This window comes from Pristis pectinata, chromosome 11, assembly GCF_009764475.1.
Source record: "Pristis pectinata isolate sPriPec2 chromosome 11, sPriPec2.1.pri, whole genome shotgun sequence".
Taxonomy (NCBI): domain Eukaryota; kingdom Metazoa; phylum Chordata; class Chondrichthyes; order Rhinopristiformes; family Pristidae; genus Pristis; species Pristis pectinata.
Genome location: NC_067415.1, coordinates 6,479,858 through 6,497,955, shown reverse-complemented (window position 1 = coordinate 6,497,955; position 18,098 = coordinate 6,479,858). Strand labels below are relative to the sequence as shown.

Below are 18,098 nucleotides of genomic sequence, written 5' to 3'. Positions count from 1 at the left end.
CGTCTCATACATGTTGTCCAACATCAAGTGGTGGAGATTGGAAAATTTTTGAACACAAATATCAGGAAGACTGGAGACAAAGCTTTTGGTTCCAATGTAAGTTCCGTTCCCTGGTCATAAGCTCCATCTGTTTCTCTGGCAACTGTTTGACGCCAACCAGTTCCTTTGCAATCTTGGTGTTATTTCTGAACCGGAACTGAGCTTCTGACCATATCGTTGCTAAAATCACTTATTTTTAGTTCTGTGACTTTGCTCATGTTTCATCTGAGTTCCTGCTGAATCCCTCATCCGTAATTTTGTTACCTCTGTGTTGATGTGGTGGACTTAAAGATGTGGTACCTTCCAAAATCTCAAGATGGCCCAATGTGCTCTTGCAGAGTATACTTAAAATGTAGTCACCAATGTAATGTAGGAAATGTGGAAGCTAATTTATGGACAGCAGGCTCCCACGAAAACTACTTCGTTTGTTGAGTAATGATCAGTACTTGGGGAGGACACTTCTTAAAAATATTGCTATAGGATCTTTTGTGTCTTCCTGAGAGAGCAGGGTGAAGACAGGATTGGACATAATGTTTAACCACAGGGTGCATCTAGGCTTCAGTCATTGTGAGGCTCAAACATTAAGAAACAGTAGATAAGTTGGGGGACCCTAGGGGAAATGTAGATACAGTAACGTTGTGGTAATGTTATTGGGCTAGTAATTGCCTTGGATTCATGAATCATGGAAGAGGCCATTCTGCCCATCCAGTTTATGCTGGCTACTAGTAGAGAGGTTATTTCAGATTCATTACTTTGCTCTTCCCCTATCCACCTCCTCTGTGAAAGTTTGATCGATTCTGATTCCACCACACTTAGAGGCAGTGAGTTCCAAATCTACATTCTACCCTCTACATTCAAAAAAAGTTTTCTTTTCCTCACATCTGGTTTAGAGTTGAAATCCCAGTGGTATTTTAGAAAGTTAAATTCAGTTCACAAAGAAATCTGGAGGGGCGGGGGAAAGCTGGTATCAGTAAATGTGATCATGAAACTACTGGAGAATTGGAAAAATTATCAGATTAATTAACGGCCTTTAGGGAAACAAATCAGAGGTCCTTCCGCTACATAAGACTCACAGCAATGCGATTGATCACAACTGCCCTCCGAACTGCTCAGTACAAGGGGAAATTGGCACTTGCGGACCCAATATTTATTATTTCACAATGCCCACATCCAGAGTGAATGATTGTATGTGAAATGAAATTAAACACGTACAGGTTTTAGAATTTACCACCGATTTTATTGCCTTTTGTTTTAATATGAGGTTGCCTCTGAGCTAGATTCTTGTGCTGCAGCGAATTTCTTTAAAGAGAGAGATTTAGTCATATTCATAGAGTCATGGGAAAATACAACATGGAAACAGGCCCTTCGTCCCGCCAGGTCTGCGCTGCCAATTGACCACCCATTTATGTTAATCCTATATTAACCCCATTTTATCCTCCCCACATTCGTGTCAACTCCTCCCGGATCCTACCACTCACCTACATACTAAGCGCAATTTACAGCGGCCAATTAACCAACCAACCTACACGTCTTTGCCATGCAGAAACCAAAGCACCCAGAGGAAACCCCACGCAGTCACAAAGAGGGCATGCAAATTCGACACCGACAACATCTGAGGTCAGAATTGGACCCGGGTCTCTGGCACTGTGAGGCAGTAGCTCTGCACCACTGTGCTGCCCTTTGTTGGTTGTTGGTTTCTCGTCTCTGAAGTAACACGTTATGGTTATTGGTTGAAAACACGCACTGCATGTCTTCCAGAGACCTTTCTACCTGTGAACTGCTACTCCACTGTGAATATGTCAGTAGTCCTTTCTGTTTTTGCTCCAGTAATATGCTGATTGTGGCATGTATGACAAAGGGGGTAAAAGCACCTTCTGGTATCGGAATGTTTCAAAGCATTTGTTGACAAAGGAATTGCTTTTAAAGTAAAGTCACTGTTATGTGGGCATTATTATGTACAGTAGCTTGTGAGATAAGTTTGAGCAATCTTCTTTATTGGCTTTTGTCTTATGGTTGAAGGTACTTATTGCCTGGTTAGTTCTGATCCATACAGTTGAACTCATTCTCAGCGAAGGCAGCAGAAAGATTGTTTCCAGCATGTTGTCTTTATTTTACATTTCCAGTGTCTGCAGTATTTTTGATTTTCACTGTTTCCAGTTGTTGCTGGAGATTACAGATGTGCCAATTATTACTATGCACTGATTACTGCAGAAAATCAGTTGAAGAGAGAAATCTTGTCACTGTTGTTGGACTTTGTGGGTGCTGTAAAACTGAGATTGCCTGCCTGTGCTGCATTCTTACCATTCCTTTCTGAAAGAGGCATAGCAGGCAATCACTGAACCAGGCTGATTTATTGATCTGTTTGTTCTTGATCTAATTTATTTTTTCTTGACCTGAACCTGCTTGGTCATCTGTTTGTGTGTTTATTTTTTCAGCACTTCAAATAATTATGGTGTCACTTTTCACTCCAGTGTTGGATCTGATTGAACCTTGTTAGTTGACTTTTTTCTTTACCGTTATCACTTCAATTCCTTTTCTAGTTTGTTTTTCCCAAAATTAATCAATCTTGGCTATTACCAACCCAAAAGGATCATACAGTGCCTCTTTCCGGGGGCACCAATGCTCAATACTTTAAAGTAATTGGTGGGGATGTTCAAGGGAGATATCAGGGGAAGGTTTTTTTACCCAGAGAGTGGTTGGGGCATGGAATGCGCTGCCTGGGGTGGTGGTGGAGGCAGGTACATTGGTCAAATTCAAAAGATTACTAGATAAGTATATGGAGGAATTTAAAATAGAGGGATATGTGGGAGGAAGGGGTTAGATAGTCTTTGGCAAGATTTAAAGGTCGACACAACATTGTGGGCTGAAGGGCCTATATTGTGCTATACTGTTCTATGTTCTATAGGTTTGTAATGGAACAGAAGACCATTCAATCCAACTCCTTGAAGAGCAATACTGTCAGCTCTATTATCCTGTTCCTTCCTCATAGCCCTGTAAACCAGTTTCCCCAATGCCTCTCAAGTTCTCTTTAGAAAGCCCTGATTGGCTCTGTTTCCAACACCCATATATGCAGTGAATTTCAGATCCTAATTCTTCCAGTAACAAGACAAAATTTCTCTCATAGTGGTCACTTAGAATTGGAATTGGTTTATTATTGTCACTTGTACCAAGGTGTCTTGCAAACCGTTCATACACAATTCATTACACAATGCATTGAGGTAGTACAAGGTAAAACAGTACAGAATGCAGAGTAAAGTTTATTGCAGGTAGACAATAAGGTGCAAGGTCATATCAAGGTAGATTGTGAGGTCAAGAGTCCATCTTATTGTACTAGGAAACCATTCAATAGTCTTGTTACAGCAGGATAGAAGCTGTCCTTAAGCCTGGTGGTACGTGCTTTCAGGCTTTTGTATCTTCTACCTGATGGGAGAGGGGAGAAGAGAGAATATCCCAGGTGGGTGGGGTCTTTGATTATGCTGGCTGCTTTACCGAGGCAGTGAGAAGCATAGACAGAGTCCATGGAGGGGAGACTGGTTTCTGTGATGTACTGAGCTTTGTCCACAGTTCTCTGCAGTTTCTTGCGGTCCCAGGCAGAGCAGTTGCCATACCAAGCCGTGATGCATCCAGATAGGATGCTTTCTATGGTGCATCGATAAAAGTTGGTGAATGTCAAAGGGGACGTGCCAAATTTCTTTAACCTCCTGAGGAAGTAGAGGCATTGGTGAGCTTTCTTGGCCGTGGCATCGATGTAGTTGGACCGGGACAAGCTATTGGTGATGTTCACTCCTAGGAGCTTGAAACTCTCAATCCTCTTGACTTCAGCACCATTGATGTAGACAGGTGCATGTACACCACCCTCCTTCCTGAAGTCAATGACCAGCTCTTTTGTTTTGCTGATATTGAAGGAAAAGTTTTTGTCATGACACCATATCACTAAGCTCTCTATCTCCTTCCTGTACTCCAACTCATCATTATTTGAGATACAGCCCACCATGGTGGTATCTGCAAACTTGTAGATGGAGTTAGAGCAGAATCGGCTACGCAGTCATGAATGTATAGGCAGTAGAGTAGTGGGCTGAGGACTCAGCCTTGTGGGGCACCAGTGTTGAGAATAATCGTGCTGGAGGTGTTGCTGCCTATCCTCACTGATTGCGGTCTGCTGGTCAGGAAGTCAAGGATCCAGTTGCAGAGAGAAGCATTGAGTCCCAGGTCTCAGAGTTTGGTGATGAGTTTGCTTGGAATTATAGTATTGAATGTGGAGACAATAGATTAATTGGCTACTGTAAATTGTCACGAGTGGTAGAACCTGGGGATGTTGAAGAGAAATGGGGAGAATAAAAAATGGGATCAGTGTAGGAATGGTGTAAGATGGGTGGTTGAAGGTCGTTGCGGACTCGGTGCCGAGGGGCCTGTTTCTGTGCTGTATGGATCCATTGGCAGGTTGTTTGATCACATGAGAGCATTTGTGTGGTGAGAACACTTACGAAGGAGGAGAAGAGGTTCATAGCGAATCATTTCTCATTCTCATCCAATATTTACAAATGCTTGCATGGCAGGAAAACACCACTAGATAAGAAACCACAGCTGGTTCAATTCTGTTTTCACATCACTCATCCAGGAAACCTCCACTTTTCCTTCTAGTGCACCCTTCTTCAGTGAATGAACACTGACTGAAGCTATGCTTCAGTTCCTCTTGGGTTGAACAGAACGTTAATGTTTAGAGAGGAGGATATGCACTGTGGGAAAAGTTACCTGGTAACATCTTGGTACTGTTTTACGGAGGTGGCTTTGCATGAATTTGTTGTTTTGTTTACCTACATGACAAAGTGACTGGACTGCAAAAGTAATTCATTGGCTGTTAGATGCCCTGCAACTGTGAGAACAGAAGTTCTTTTCTAAACTAAATCTTTACTCCATCTTGTGACCAGAATGTTTAATTGAAGTTTTTTAAGGAATTTTGCCTGTACGGTATTGTGGCACTTGACCAATCGTCATTTCTCTGTGGGAGAGGAAGATGGAGTTGAGGCTTTAAAGGTTTGATTTGTAGCAGGTAGAATGATTGAGGCTAATTTACTGGTGCAACACTATGGCAGTGTTGAGGTGGCTTATGTGTAATCAGAATAATATACATTAACTTGGTGTTGAGCAATCTGTACATTCTTCTGCAATGAGTTTAGGTGCTCAATTGCATTATTTCCACTCCTTTGGACTGGTTCCAATCTCAGCCATAGCATTTGGAAAGCGGGAGAATGAAAATGTGGCTTGTCTTCCTATTCTCTACTCCAAAAAAAAAGAAGGGAGAGCCAGTTGCCTTGACTCTTGCTTAGTAACCACGTGCCAGAGACAGGAGTAGTTTACCTCTGTGCATTATTGTTGGTGGGGAGGGGAAATCCAAGAGGAGGAGATAGTTCTGACCTTGATGTTTCACTTCCTCAAGACTGGAATTAGGTTGGTTGCTTTTTATCCTGATCACGGTATGTGAATTTCCATGTATGTAACTTTGATTTATATTTACAGTTCTATTTCTTCATTTTTTTTCTGTGTCCCCTCCCTTTTTGCTATTGATTCATGAGGAGTTAAAGCTTCAGAGGCTGGGTGTCATCTTGTGACCGGAAGATTATTAAACCAGGAGCAACTGGAAGGATATTGCTCCCATTGACATTGCTCATAATTGGAACTTTGATTGATAGGTCAGCCTATTTGACCTAAAATGCAATATAAATGTATTGTCATTGCTTCAGTAATAAGTTAGGCTTCCTGCGTTGAGGAGTGCATGGCAGTCAGGAGGAATAGTTGCACACTGCTAGGACAGCAACGAGTTTTAATAATCTGCAAGACAAAGGGATTTCACCCCTTGAGATTCTGCAGAAGCACTCTTGTTGCAGTGAAGGTCAGATACATGAATTAATTTGCAAATCACTGGAGTTGATTATTGGAAGCTATCCTGGAATTTTTGTTACCGTCTTTTTAAACCAAAGCCCACTCCTTGCTAAGATGGTGGAAGGGGAGGAATTTGATGAGAGTATAAAGGGAATTTCTTTGGTCATGTTTTGTATTAACAGCTGAGGTGGGGGAATGGGAGAGCAGGTAAGGTGGCAGAATAACCAGTTTTCTTTTTCTTTTTGATGAAGACAACATTAGAGTTTGAGTTTAATTATTAATATTACATTTTTTTACTGAACACTTGTTGGAAATTTAAAATGGTGGTGCTTAGAACAGAGATGGGGAGTACTTTCTTCAGCTAGAGGGTGGTGAATCTGTGGAATTCATTGCCACAGACAGCTGTGGAGGCCAAATCATTGGGTATGTTTAAAGCGGAGGTTGATAGGTTCTTGATTAGTAAGGGTGTCAAAGGTTACGGGGAGAAGGCAGGAGAATGGGGTTGAGAGGGAAAAATAAATCAGCCATGATTGAATGACGAGCAGATTCGATGGGCCGAATGGCCTAATTTTGCTCCTGTGCCTTATGGTCTTATGGTTCACTGCAGTAGGGTCATGACACAGATGAAATAAGCAAAAGACCCCATGAGATGAGATTGGGGTTTGGAATCCGTTCTGGAATGGACAAACGAAATTGGAAATAGTCTTGTGTGGCTGAGAATCATGCATAAATGAAGCCATAATAAAAGGCCCACTAGTGACAGGACTTCTTGATACAACCAATTACCACAAGAAAACCACCATAAGGCCATAAAGGTACACACCTGCCTGTGTGTACTCCTCCCCCTCCCCCCCACCTTATTCTGGCTTCTGCCCTCTTCCTTTCCAGTCCTGATGAAGGGTCTCGGCCCGAAACGTCGACTGTTTATTTCCCTCCATAGATGCTGCCTGACCTGCCAAGTTCCTCCAGCACTTTTTATGGATTGCTCCAGATTCCAGCATCTGCAAAATTTCTTGTGTTGCCATAAAGACAAGAAATTTGGACCTCCAGCTGTTGGAGGTCCAAACTGGAACTCTTGGGGAACATTGACGCTGCGGGTAGAGCAGTCATGTCCCAGCTCCAGTCACCCAGGTACAGTTCTGACTCCCAGTGCTCGCTGCGTGGAGTTGACTGTGTAGGTTCCTCCCGGGTGCTCCAGTTTCCACCCACATCAGTCATTGTTTGCAGCCATTAATATGTGTAAATTCGCTGCTTTGTTCGCTTGTGTAACAATGACTACACTTCAAGAGTAATTTATGTAATTAGTAATCTGTGTCATGCTTTCAAAAATTTACATTTGTATTGTGCTTTTTGTGTCCAGCGCTGTGGCAAAGTGCTTGCAGGCAATGAATTACCTTTGGTACTCACCACTCCCCCCCAGACAGAACAGCAGTAGAGTTTCCCTTGGTTCCTTGCCTTTTACCCCACCTGCCTGGGTATCCAATGCATAATCCTCTGCCATTTCCACCAGCTCTAATGTGATCCCACCATCAGCCACATCTTGCCCCCCTCCTCCCTCCTAACCCCCCCCCCACTTCCTGCTTTTTCCAGGGACCACTCTCTTCGTGCCTCCCTGATTGAGTCCAGAATGCACTCTCAGAGTACTCAATGCACACTGTACTAACCCAATGTAACTGCACTATGTAATGAATTGACCTGTACAATCGGTGTGCAAGACAAGTTTTTCACTGTACCTTGGTACAAGTGACAATAGTAAACCAATACCAATAGATGAAGCGTTGCGACTGTCCATTTCCCTCCACAGATGCTGCCTGATCCACTGAGTTCCTCTTGCAGTTTATTTATTGCTCCTTATTCCAGCATCTTCAGTATCTTGTGTCTCCTTGTTGAACCTTGAGCCTTTGTAACTTGGTGAAATGAGGTTGAATGGTGCACTGTGTCGCTTGTTTTTCAACTTGCAGATTTTGGAAGTGAAGGTTGGAAAATGGGAGCCATTGGTTTAAAAATACTATTGATTGCGGCTTTGTAATGTTAAGATATTCTAGGACTGATAACTCCACTACTGTATCCTTTGCATGAACTGGTTGAATGCTGTGCGAAGAACTCATTGATATTATTCTTAGATTTGATTCCTGTTGCTGTCTTTGCCTTTGTGTTGCTCTTTCAAGCCCAATGTCACCCAAGCACACAATCTAAACAAGCAATACCTTTATCATACACAGGAGTACCCTATTGGTGAATGGGGAGCAAAACATAAAAGCAAAGCGACATCAAATGGTTATAAAAGATACCTGAATACCGCTCAAAAAGGATATTGAGGTCTTGTGATGTTCAATAGGGAACTGGATAAGTACTTGAATGCAGGAAAAAAAATTGCAGAGCTGTGGGGAGAGGGGAGAGGAATGGGACTAGCCAGCATGGACTCAGTGGGTTGAATGGCCTCTCTCTATGCTGTAACTTTTCTGTGACTCCTGTTTGCCAGTAGCTGCTTTGTAAATTGTCAATCAAATTTGCTTAGCCTAATAATAGATGATGCTTTTTTAAAAGCAATCCATTGATTTTAAAGTACTTTGAGATGTTGTTGATTCCAAAGATCATAAAATTTGAAATGTATATAATGCTGAACACTCATCTCACCATTTTTGGTACAAGCTACATCATTTCTGTTTACGTTATGTCACAATGATATCAATTTTCCTTTGCAAATGAACATTTCTTGACTAAACAGTCCAAGTTTATTACACAGGTTTCAGTCTTCAGTGTGCATGACAGGTGGGCCTTAGGCAGTCACCCTTCCACTTGGATGCTTTGCAGCAGTTGTCTCTCTCAGCAGCTAGTCCTGGCTTTAGATTGTATCAGTCGTCAGCATTCAATTGTGGATAACCAGAAGACCAGAGAGTTTTGGGCAGGCCAGAGGTGGTCTTTTCATCTCATGATCTTCCAGCAGTGTTGTTTGTTTCGGTATGTGGTCTTTGAACATTGAACGGTACAGCGCAGCAACAGATCATTCAGCCCACTATGTCTGTGCCAAACTAAATCCCATCCACATGTCCGTATCCCTCCCATCCCTCCCTGCTCATGTGTTTGCCAAAATGCCTCTTAAAACTGCTATTGTATCTGTTTTTGTCACCACCCCTGGCAGCATGTTTCAGGCACTACCACTCTCTGTAAAAGAAAATACTTGCTTTGCACACCACAGTAGTGTAGTGGCAGGCACGGTAGTGTAGCAGTTAGTGTAATGCTATTACAGCGACCCAGGTTCAATTCCCGCCGCTGTCTGTAAGGAGTTTGTACATTCTCCCCGTGTCTGCATGGGTTTCCTCCAGGTGCCCGGTTTCCTCCCACATTCCAAAAAAAAAGACGTACAGTTTAGAAATTGTGGGCATGCTATGTTGGCGCCAGAAGAGTGGCGACACTTGCAGGCTGTCCCCAGCACATTCTCAGTAATGCAAAAAGATGCATTTCACTGTGTGTTTCGATATACATGCGACTAATAAATAAATATCTTATCTTATCCTTTAAGCTCTCTCCTCCCCACTGCACTACCCCCGCCTACACCTTAAACATATGTATTTGACATTTCCATAGTGGGCAAAAGACTCTGACTATCTACTCTGTCTATGTCTCTCATAATTTTATATACCTCCATCAGGTTGCCCCTCAGCCTCCGACGCACCAGAGAAAACAATCCAAGTTTTTCAACCTTTCCTTATAGCTAGTACACTCTAATCCAGGGCAACATCCTGGTGAACCACTTCTGCATCCTCTCCAAAGCCTTCACATCCTTCCCATAGCATAGCCACAAGAACTGCATACAATGCTCCAAACGTGGTGTAACCAAATTTTTATACAGCTGCACATGACTTGCCAACTTTTATACTCAATGCCCCAAGCATGTTTTACACCTCTTTTACCACCCTATCCACTTGTGTTGCTACTTTCAGGGAGCAATGAGCTTGCATCCCAAGGTCACTCTTTACATCGGTGCTCCAAAGGGTCCTGCCATTTTACTCTTGCATTTGACTTCCCAAGGTGCATCACCTCACACTTTTCCATCTGCCATTTCTCCGCCCAAATTTCCAACTGATTTATATCCTGCTGTATCCTTTGACGCATCTTCCTCACTATCCACAACGCCACCAAACCACAGAGTCCTTGCTAAACAGTTATTCAGGATGAACTCAAGAAAGGACTGCAGCATTTCTTTCCAGACTTACCTTTGCAAACATGCATGATGGATCTGATAGGGATGGCCAATAGGGAAGTTGTGGACACAGCCCAGCGTGTCACGGACACCAGGCTCCCCTCCTTGGACTTGTCTTTACCTCTCGCTGCCTTGGCGAAGCAGCCAGCATAATCAAAGACCCCACCCACCCGAGTCATTCTCTCTTCTCTCCCATCAGGTTGAAGATACAGGAGCCTGAGGGCACGTACACCAGGCTTAAGGACAGCTTCTACCCCACTGTGATAAGACTATTGAACGGTTCCCTTATACAATGAGATGGACTCTGACCTCACAACCTTGTTGTGACCTTGCACCTTATTGCACTGTACTTTTTCTGTACCTGTGACACTTTACTCTGTACTGTTATTGTTTTTACCTGTACTACCTCAATGCACTGTGTACTAACTCAATGTAACTGCACTGTGTAATGAATTGACCTGTACGATTGGTATGCAAGACAGGTTTTTCACTGCACCTCGGTACAAGTGACAATAATAAACCAATACCAAAACAAATACCATCTCACTACCAACCAGGCAAGGTCTTGGTGCTTGTATGAAAGCTCTGGCAATGAGGCATTTTGCCAAATGACTGACAGTCTGCAAGAAGACACATCGGACAGGATCCATCTTTTTCTTGCATGGCTTTGAGGATGTTCTGTTCTGTAATAACAAGTGCTCAAACCTGTTCTTTTGGTTAGAGCATTCTACAAGGGTCAAGTCGTATGGTATGGTCTTGTTGAAAGACCCATCATTCGCAACATCAAGGATAGAGAGAACCTTAGCATATTATGTCTCTTGCTGTTTACACACCCAAAACTTGGTGCATCGGCACACAAAGGTAGGCATCAGGATGAGAACCAGGCTGAGTGCATATTTCCCCAGTACATCATGGTTTCTTTGATGGTCAGATACACTGCAAGATGGCTTGGGGTGACTGCTGCAGCCCAGGACTGGGTGTGGTTTTGCACCACACTAAGTACAGCAAAGCAAGAACACCACACCTGATGACCAGAATCTGTTTGTTATTACTGACATATGTCGTGAAATTTATTATTTTGCAACAGCAGTAAAAGACATAAAATTATTGTCTCACGATTTTATTGTCTCACAATTGAGATGGAGTATTGTTACCAGAGCAACGCACAAAACCTGGAGGAACGCTGTCCAGATGCTGCAGTCCGGATGAAGGGTCTCAACCTGAAACGTCGACTGTCCATTTCCCTCCACAGATGCTGCGTGACCCGCTGAGTTCCTCCAGCATTTTGTGTGTTGCTCCAGGTTCCAGCATCTGCAGTCTCTTGTGTCTCCACACTGTTGCCAGAATCCCAGTTTCTGCAACACCATTTCTATACACTCTACCAGTTTTTGGTCCATGTTCCCAACACCTTCATGTAATTGGACTTGACAGTGAAGGGACAAGGATCATTTGAACTTTTAAAAAAAAATTTAAAAATATGCTTTATAATGTATAAAGTAAATACAGTTGGTACACATCTTTCTTTACATTCATTGTATCATCAATTCAATCCATTCTCTTATGATGCATCAACACTACAAACATTTCCCCCCTTAAACAAAGCACACGTGGAGCATTTGAGAGGCTGTTCACACAGGACCCAATCCCCTCAGTGGCCAAGTGGTAGCAGGACTCTAGATTGTGGTCCTTCCCCCAGACCTTTTGGCGACACCAACATTTCATTGAATCCCTCAGCCGATCCTCCTGCAGCATAGAATGGCACGATAGAGAGCATCCAATCTAGATGCATCACAGCTTGGTATGACAACTCCTCTGCCCAAGACCACAAAAAGTTGCAGAGAGTTGTCAATGCAGCCCCAGACCACCACTCAAACCAGTGTCCCCCCTCTACACTTGCTACTACCTTGGCAACAGCAACATAATCAAGGACCCCTCCCACCCCAGTCATTCTTTCTTCTCCTCCCCACATACCCCTCCAACCCATTTGGCAGATGATACAAAGCTTGGAACAGCTACCACCAGACCTCAAGGACAACTTCTATCCCACTGTTATCAGACTCTTGAGCAGACCTCTATAGGATAAGATGAACTTTGATTTCCCAGTCTGCCTTGTTCATGGCCCTTGCACTTTATTTGTCTACCTGCACTGCACTTTCTCCAACTGTAATACTATATTCAGCATTGTTTTTTTTCGTTTGTAATACCTCAATGTATTGTCTATGGAATGATGTGTTGGGTGGCATGCAAACCAAAGCTTTTCGCTGTATCTCAGTACATGCGACAGAATACACCAATTAGCTTGGGTCATTCGAATTCCCAAGCACAGGATGTACTGCGATGAAATTTAAGTTTGTTCATCTGTTTTCCCTTCCTTTCTGCCTCTTGCCTTTCAGTGTGTGTGAACAACAAAAAAGCACCAGTGAGAATGATTTCTAGTCGACTGGGAGTTTAATGTTCCTTCCCGCCACCTTATGTTTCCTCTGAGCATTTATATACTGACTTTCATGAGCCGGGGCATCCAAAGTTGCTTTACAGCCAATAAAGTACTTTGAAATCTGGTCACAGTTGTAGACGTTGCAGTATAAGCAAACCAATCCCGCACTGAGTTCGAATATGTTAAGCCGTTCTGATGGGCAAGGCACACCCTCTGCATGCCTGACAGAACACAGCTGAAATGGGCACTCAAAGCTCCATCATGGCAAAGATTTCCAGGAGGACAGAGAAAATACTTCATGTATGCTTTCAAAGCTGCTTGAAAAGCTCATTGACTCTTGACTGTGACTGCACAAGAAAGAGAAGGACCTCCAGCAAGCACGGACTCGAGTTTCTTTAGAGGGACACAGAAAGGATGAAAAGAGCACAGAACCCCTCCACCCTGCAAATATCCTGCCCTCACCCTGTCAAGCATCATCTAGTCCACGTGTAGGGAGTCTATTGCACAGAAACAGGCCATTTACACTCATTGTACATTAATCTCACTTTTTTGTTATTCTCCCAAAGTCTTAACTCCCTGCAGACTCTTAACACTCCAACACCCACCCGGGGCAAATTACAGTGGTTGGTACCTGAGGTCAGGATTGAACCTGGGCCTCTGGTGCTGAGAGGTAGTGGCTCTACTAGCTGTGCCCCTGTGTCTGGGTCCCTCGAGGGTTTAGCCACCTCGGAAGTCGTAGAACTAGAATCACCTTTAACTCTGGGGGGCTTGCCAAAGAAGGAATATGTCGCAGTACAGTCAATTTGTGCACTTGAAGACAATTATTTGTAGTGCTTTGGTTTATGGATAGATGTTGGCGCACGGCACTAAGGGGTGCAGTGGGAGTTTTCACATCTATGTTGAAAACAGACAACACCCTCAATTTAATATCTTGTCAATAGTCCAGGAAATATTGTCATCAATCATCCTTCTGAGAATTGTATATGGGTAACTATATATGCCATAAAATGTAACAAATCAATTTATCCACTCTTGATTTCTATTTAACAAGAAACTATATCTGAAATATTGGAAGCATTCAGGAATGCTGAGTCTTCATGTGCAGTGGCTTTGGATATTTAACCTGGGCTTGGCTTAGATTCCACTGTAAACCTGCATTAGATGCCACATCATTCTGTAAACATAACAGCCCTATGCAATGTGGACTTTGGCATCTTCCTTAAGAGTCATCAATATTTAGCCTGACAGATGTACCTTTCAGAAGAATGCCTGAGAATCTTTAAGAATATAATTAAGATGCATTTTAAGAATTAAGATTACAGTTGAAATCACCCAACATAAAATTAATTTATTCTGTTGTAGGTCTGAACTCCTGAGATTGTCTCTTAGATTAATGTAAAGCAGAGTTTAATTTTATAATCTGAATAGCTAACAGAAAATGTATCCTTAAGTCCTTTTTATTGTCCACGTTATCAGTAATGATTTTGCTTATTGGGCATAGCGCAAGCTGATATTCCCTTCCTGACAAACTACACATTACACAACATCAACAGCACCATCTTTCATTTCTGTAACATCTTTTAATACCCAAGTATTTCACTGCAGGGCGATTAACAGAAGCATTTCAAGGTGAGCCGTTTGAGGTTATAGGGCCAGATTAAACTTGGTCAACGAGGCATGTTTTAAGGAATGACAAAGGAGCAGATAGAGGTGAAGAGGTTTTACGGCAGGAATTCCAGATCTTTGGACCTTGGCAACATGGCTGGAGTGATTTAAATTCTGAAATAGACAAGGCTGGGATTGGAGGAGTGTGGAGAGCCGAGGTTTTCAGGCTGGAGACGGTTCCAGGAAGGGAGGGACAGAATTATAATTTGAATATTTAAATTAAAGTGTTAGTTAACTGGGGGTCAGTGTAAGTAAAAGCTAGGTTTCGTTTGAAAGGCAGCTCATTAAATTGGCAAACTCCTTAATAAAAATGGCAGGAAAGCTACCTGCCAGCCACCCCTCATTTACTGGGTGACCTTTTTTGTCATACCGAAACTTTAAAGAATAAATGTCAACAGGTATTTAAAATGCGATTTGAGGCAGGCAGACAGACGTCAGTTTTGGCCACTTCCTGTAAGTGGACTTTACAGTAAAATTAATTTGTTGAGGTATTTTTTTCTTTCTTTTATTTTAAAGGGCTAGATAATTGCAAGTTGTGGTTGTTGATGGTGGTGACTGAGAACATTCTTGGTACAACAATGCCACATTGTTAAAATTATCATCCTTATCATATCTCCTGGCTCCAGTGTACTCCCACCACCCCATGGCTGCCTGACCACTTCTCATGCATGTAATGTCCAAGCCCTGTGTTGATCATGATCTTTGCACTCCTCCAGATCTGGACTCTGTGTACCTCTTGGTTTGGTAATTGGCACATGTCACATGTTCCAGGATACAGTGAAAAGCTTTGTTTTACATGCCATCCAGACAGATCATTCCAAAACACAACTACATCAAGGAAGTACAAAAGGAAAATCAGTAAAAGAATGCAGAATATAGTGTTAAGTTACAGAGAAAGTGCAGTGCAGGTAGACAATAAAGTGCAAGGGCCATGACGAGGTAGATTGAGAGACCAAGAGTTCACCTTTATTGTACAGGAGGACCATTCAATAGAATTATAACAGCGGGATAGAAGCTGTCCTTGAGCCTGGTAGGTATGTATTTTCAAGCTTTTGTATCTTCTGCCTGATTGAAGGGTGGAGAAGAGAGAATGTCCAGGGTGGGAGGGGTCCTTTATTGTGTTGGCTGCTTTCCTGAGGCAGCAGGAATTGTAGAGAGAGTCAATGGAGAGGAGGCTGTGAGCCCAATGGCACAGTGCCTTCAGCTAGCTTGGGCCTAGGCAACTCTTGCTAAACCCCTTCGCTTGTATGTGCACGTTTCAGTTGCTTTGTAAAACCTTTCTTTTTTTTAAACCACATCTGTCTTATTACCTCATGTGGCCTGGTATCAAAGTTTGCTTTGCAGAAACATACTGTGATAAAGGTACTACATAAATGCAAGTTCCTGTTTTGCTTTTTTCCCCACCCACCCCCACTTTGAGGATAATTGAAAAGGCCTTTTGTTCTAGCTGAGATCAGCAAACTTAGCACAGACCCACAATTGAACCACCCATAGTTTTATTTCAAAGAGCAGGGAGTTTTCCCTGGTGCCCTGGGCAACATTTACCCCTCAGTCAGGATTGCTCGGATATATGAAAAAACATACATGCAATTATCTGGTCATTATCACTTTATTGTGGTGTGCAACCTTGTGTACAAATTGGTTGCCGCATTGCCTATGTTAAATTGGAAACTGCATTGCAAAAATACTTAATTGACTGTAAAACACTTTGAGATATCATGAGGTCATTTAGATGGTTTTGTGAATGTGAGACTTTCAGTCATTTTTATATTTGAAATGCCTTTTCTTTTAATAGAGCTTGAATTCCCAAATACGGGCTTTTGCTAATGCCCTTGATTCTTTTTAATCACTGTAGAGAAAATGCCTTGATTTTCACAATGCACTTCAAGCCTATTGAAACTTTATACCATATATGCCTGACCCACCTCACAATAGAATGGTGGGTTGCATTTCCAATGCAATACACTTCCCTGCTGTAGTAATTTCCCATGCTTTAATCTAAGACCAGATATTCCTAACATTCATAGAAGTTTATTACCTTATTAACTGAACTGCATTACGTTTTTAACAGGACTAATGTGATTATATGCCTTGGGTTATTCAAAAAGCCTCTCCTCCACCCATCCAGATTTGCTGAATAGCCATCAGGAATGGAGACCTTTAGCTCATTTTTTTTAACAACCCATCCCTAATTTCCTGAATTTTACCTTTTGACTCCTAGTTAACTCAACTAAATCAATCATAAAACAAGATCTTCATAAATTTTTACTCCATCGCTAGGGTTCTGAGGAGCTAACATACTATAGTAATTTGGCCTGATCCCTCGGGTACCATTTCATGCAGAGATGACCCTTGTACACGGTTCCTATATTACAACAGCGTCTTGTCAGCCTACAGACTGCTCAGGCAGTTTCTCTGATTGAAGCACAAGAGGTCCTGGGTTCAAACCTTGGTCGAGCTCTCCTGTATAATAAAGTGATTTTCTGGGGAAAAAAAAGTGGCATGATACTACAACAATAACAGTACTTCATTGGCTCTGAGCCACTTTGGTGTGCTCTGGAAGGGTTGGAAAGGTGCTGTATAAATATTATTCTTATACCTTCTCCTTCACCCATTCATACATCTATCCATCAATACATTTGTTACTGAATACCAATCAAGAATGGAAGCCCTAGTTTATGTTTTTACAACCAATTCAATATTTGCTGAGTTTTACCTAGGTAACATAATTAAATCAATCATCATATATCACGATCTTCATAAATTTGCACTCCATTACCTGAGTTTTGGCTAATATATACAGTAATTTGGCCCAATCCCTTGGGTAACCTTTGATAGAGAGGTAACCAATCTGGCATTTTTTTTAAATAAGATGTGCAACATTGGAATTTGTGTACAGCAAGCTCCCATAAACACAAATGTGATAATGGCAAGATGATCTATTTTTGAGGTGTTAATTGAGGAATTGATATTGGCCAGAATGCAGTGAAGACTTCAGCTTTTCAAAAGAGTATCCTTTCCACCCCATCCACCCCGGACATTCTCTCTTTTGCCCCCTCCCGTCGGGCAGAAGATATAAAAGTCTGAAAGCACGTATCACCAGGCTCAAGGACAGCTTCTATCCCGCTCTTATAAGACTATTAGACAGTTCCCTAGTATGATAAGATGGACTCCTGACCTCACAATCTACCTCGTTATGGCCTTGCACCTTATTGTCTGCCTGCACTGCACTTTCTCTGTAACTGTAACACTTTATTGCTTTTCCCTTGTACTACCTCAATGCACTATGTGATGAATTGATCTGTACGAACGGTATGCCAGACGAGTTTTTCACTGTACCTCAGTACATGTGACAATAATCAACCAATTTACCAGTGGTATGGATCCAGGGAATTGAAATGGGGTGGTGGGGAATATGATTAAGTTTGTGGAAATGTGAATGAGGGAGGGGGGTGACGGAATGATGAGTGTGTGAAGTGTAGACTGGAGTGATATTGTGGCAGCTGGTGGAAGAGGTGTGAGGTGATGGGAAGTGTCGGGAGTAAGTAGTATCTCTAATGTTGCCCGAGTTAATTCACAGAATAGTTTTGCAGATAAGTCTGTTTCATAGTTGCCTGAAGCTTCAGTTCAATGTGGATTGTATATTGTACCATACCTCATGAATAGACCCCTAAATAATATGCTTTCCCTTGATTCACATTATTAACCAGCAATTAGATTAGAACAAAGCCAATCCCACATTGCCCGGAGCGTGACTCTGTTAAACATCAGCCAGTCGAGATGTCTGCACTGTTTTTCTCTCTCTCTTCTTCCCCAGCCATGTGAGTCACTCAGAATATGACATCATGTCTGGGGAGGTCCCAGTCACTCTGCGCT

At 42.4% G+C, this 18,098-nt stretch overlaps 1 protein-coding gene across 6 annotated transcripts in view; it reads left to right on the top strand.

Moving 5' to 3' along the window:
• Positions 1-18,098, top strand: part of pak1 (p21 protein (Cdc42/Rac)-activated kinase 1) — a 187,545-nt gene that overhangs the window by 66,680 nt on the left and 102,767 nt on the right. Inside the window, exon 1 of one of the 6 annotated variants that reach the window (XM_052026238.1) lies at positions 5,273-5,513. The exons of the other annotated variants lie outside the window; for them this stretch is intronic. The gene's annotated coding sequence lies outside the window, so the exon portion shown is untranslated. Of the gene's footprint in view, positions 1-5,272; positions 5,514-18,098 lie in introns of those variants that run through there. 6 annotated transcript variants of the gene reach the window in all.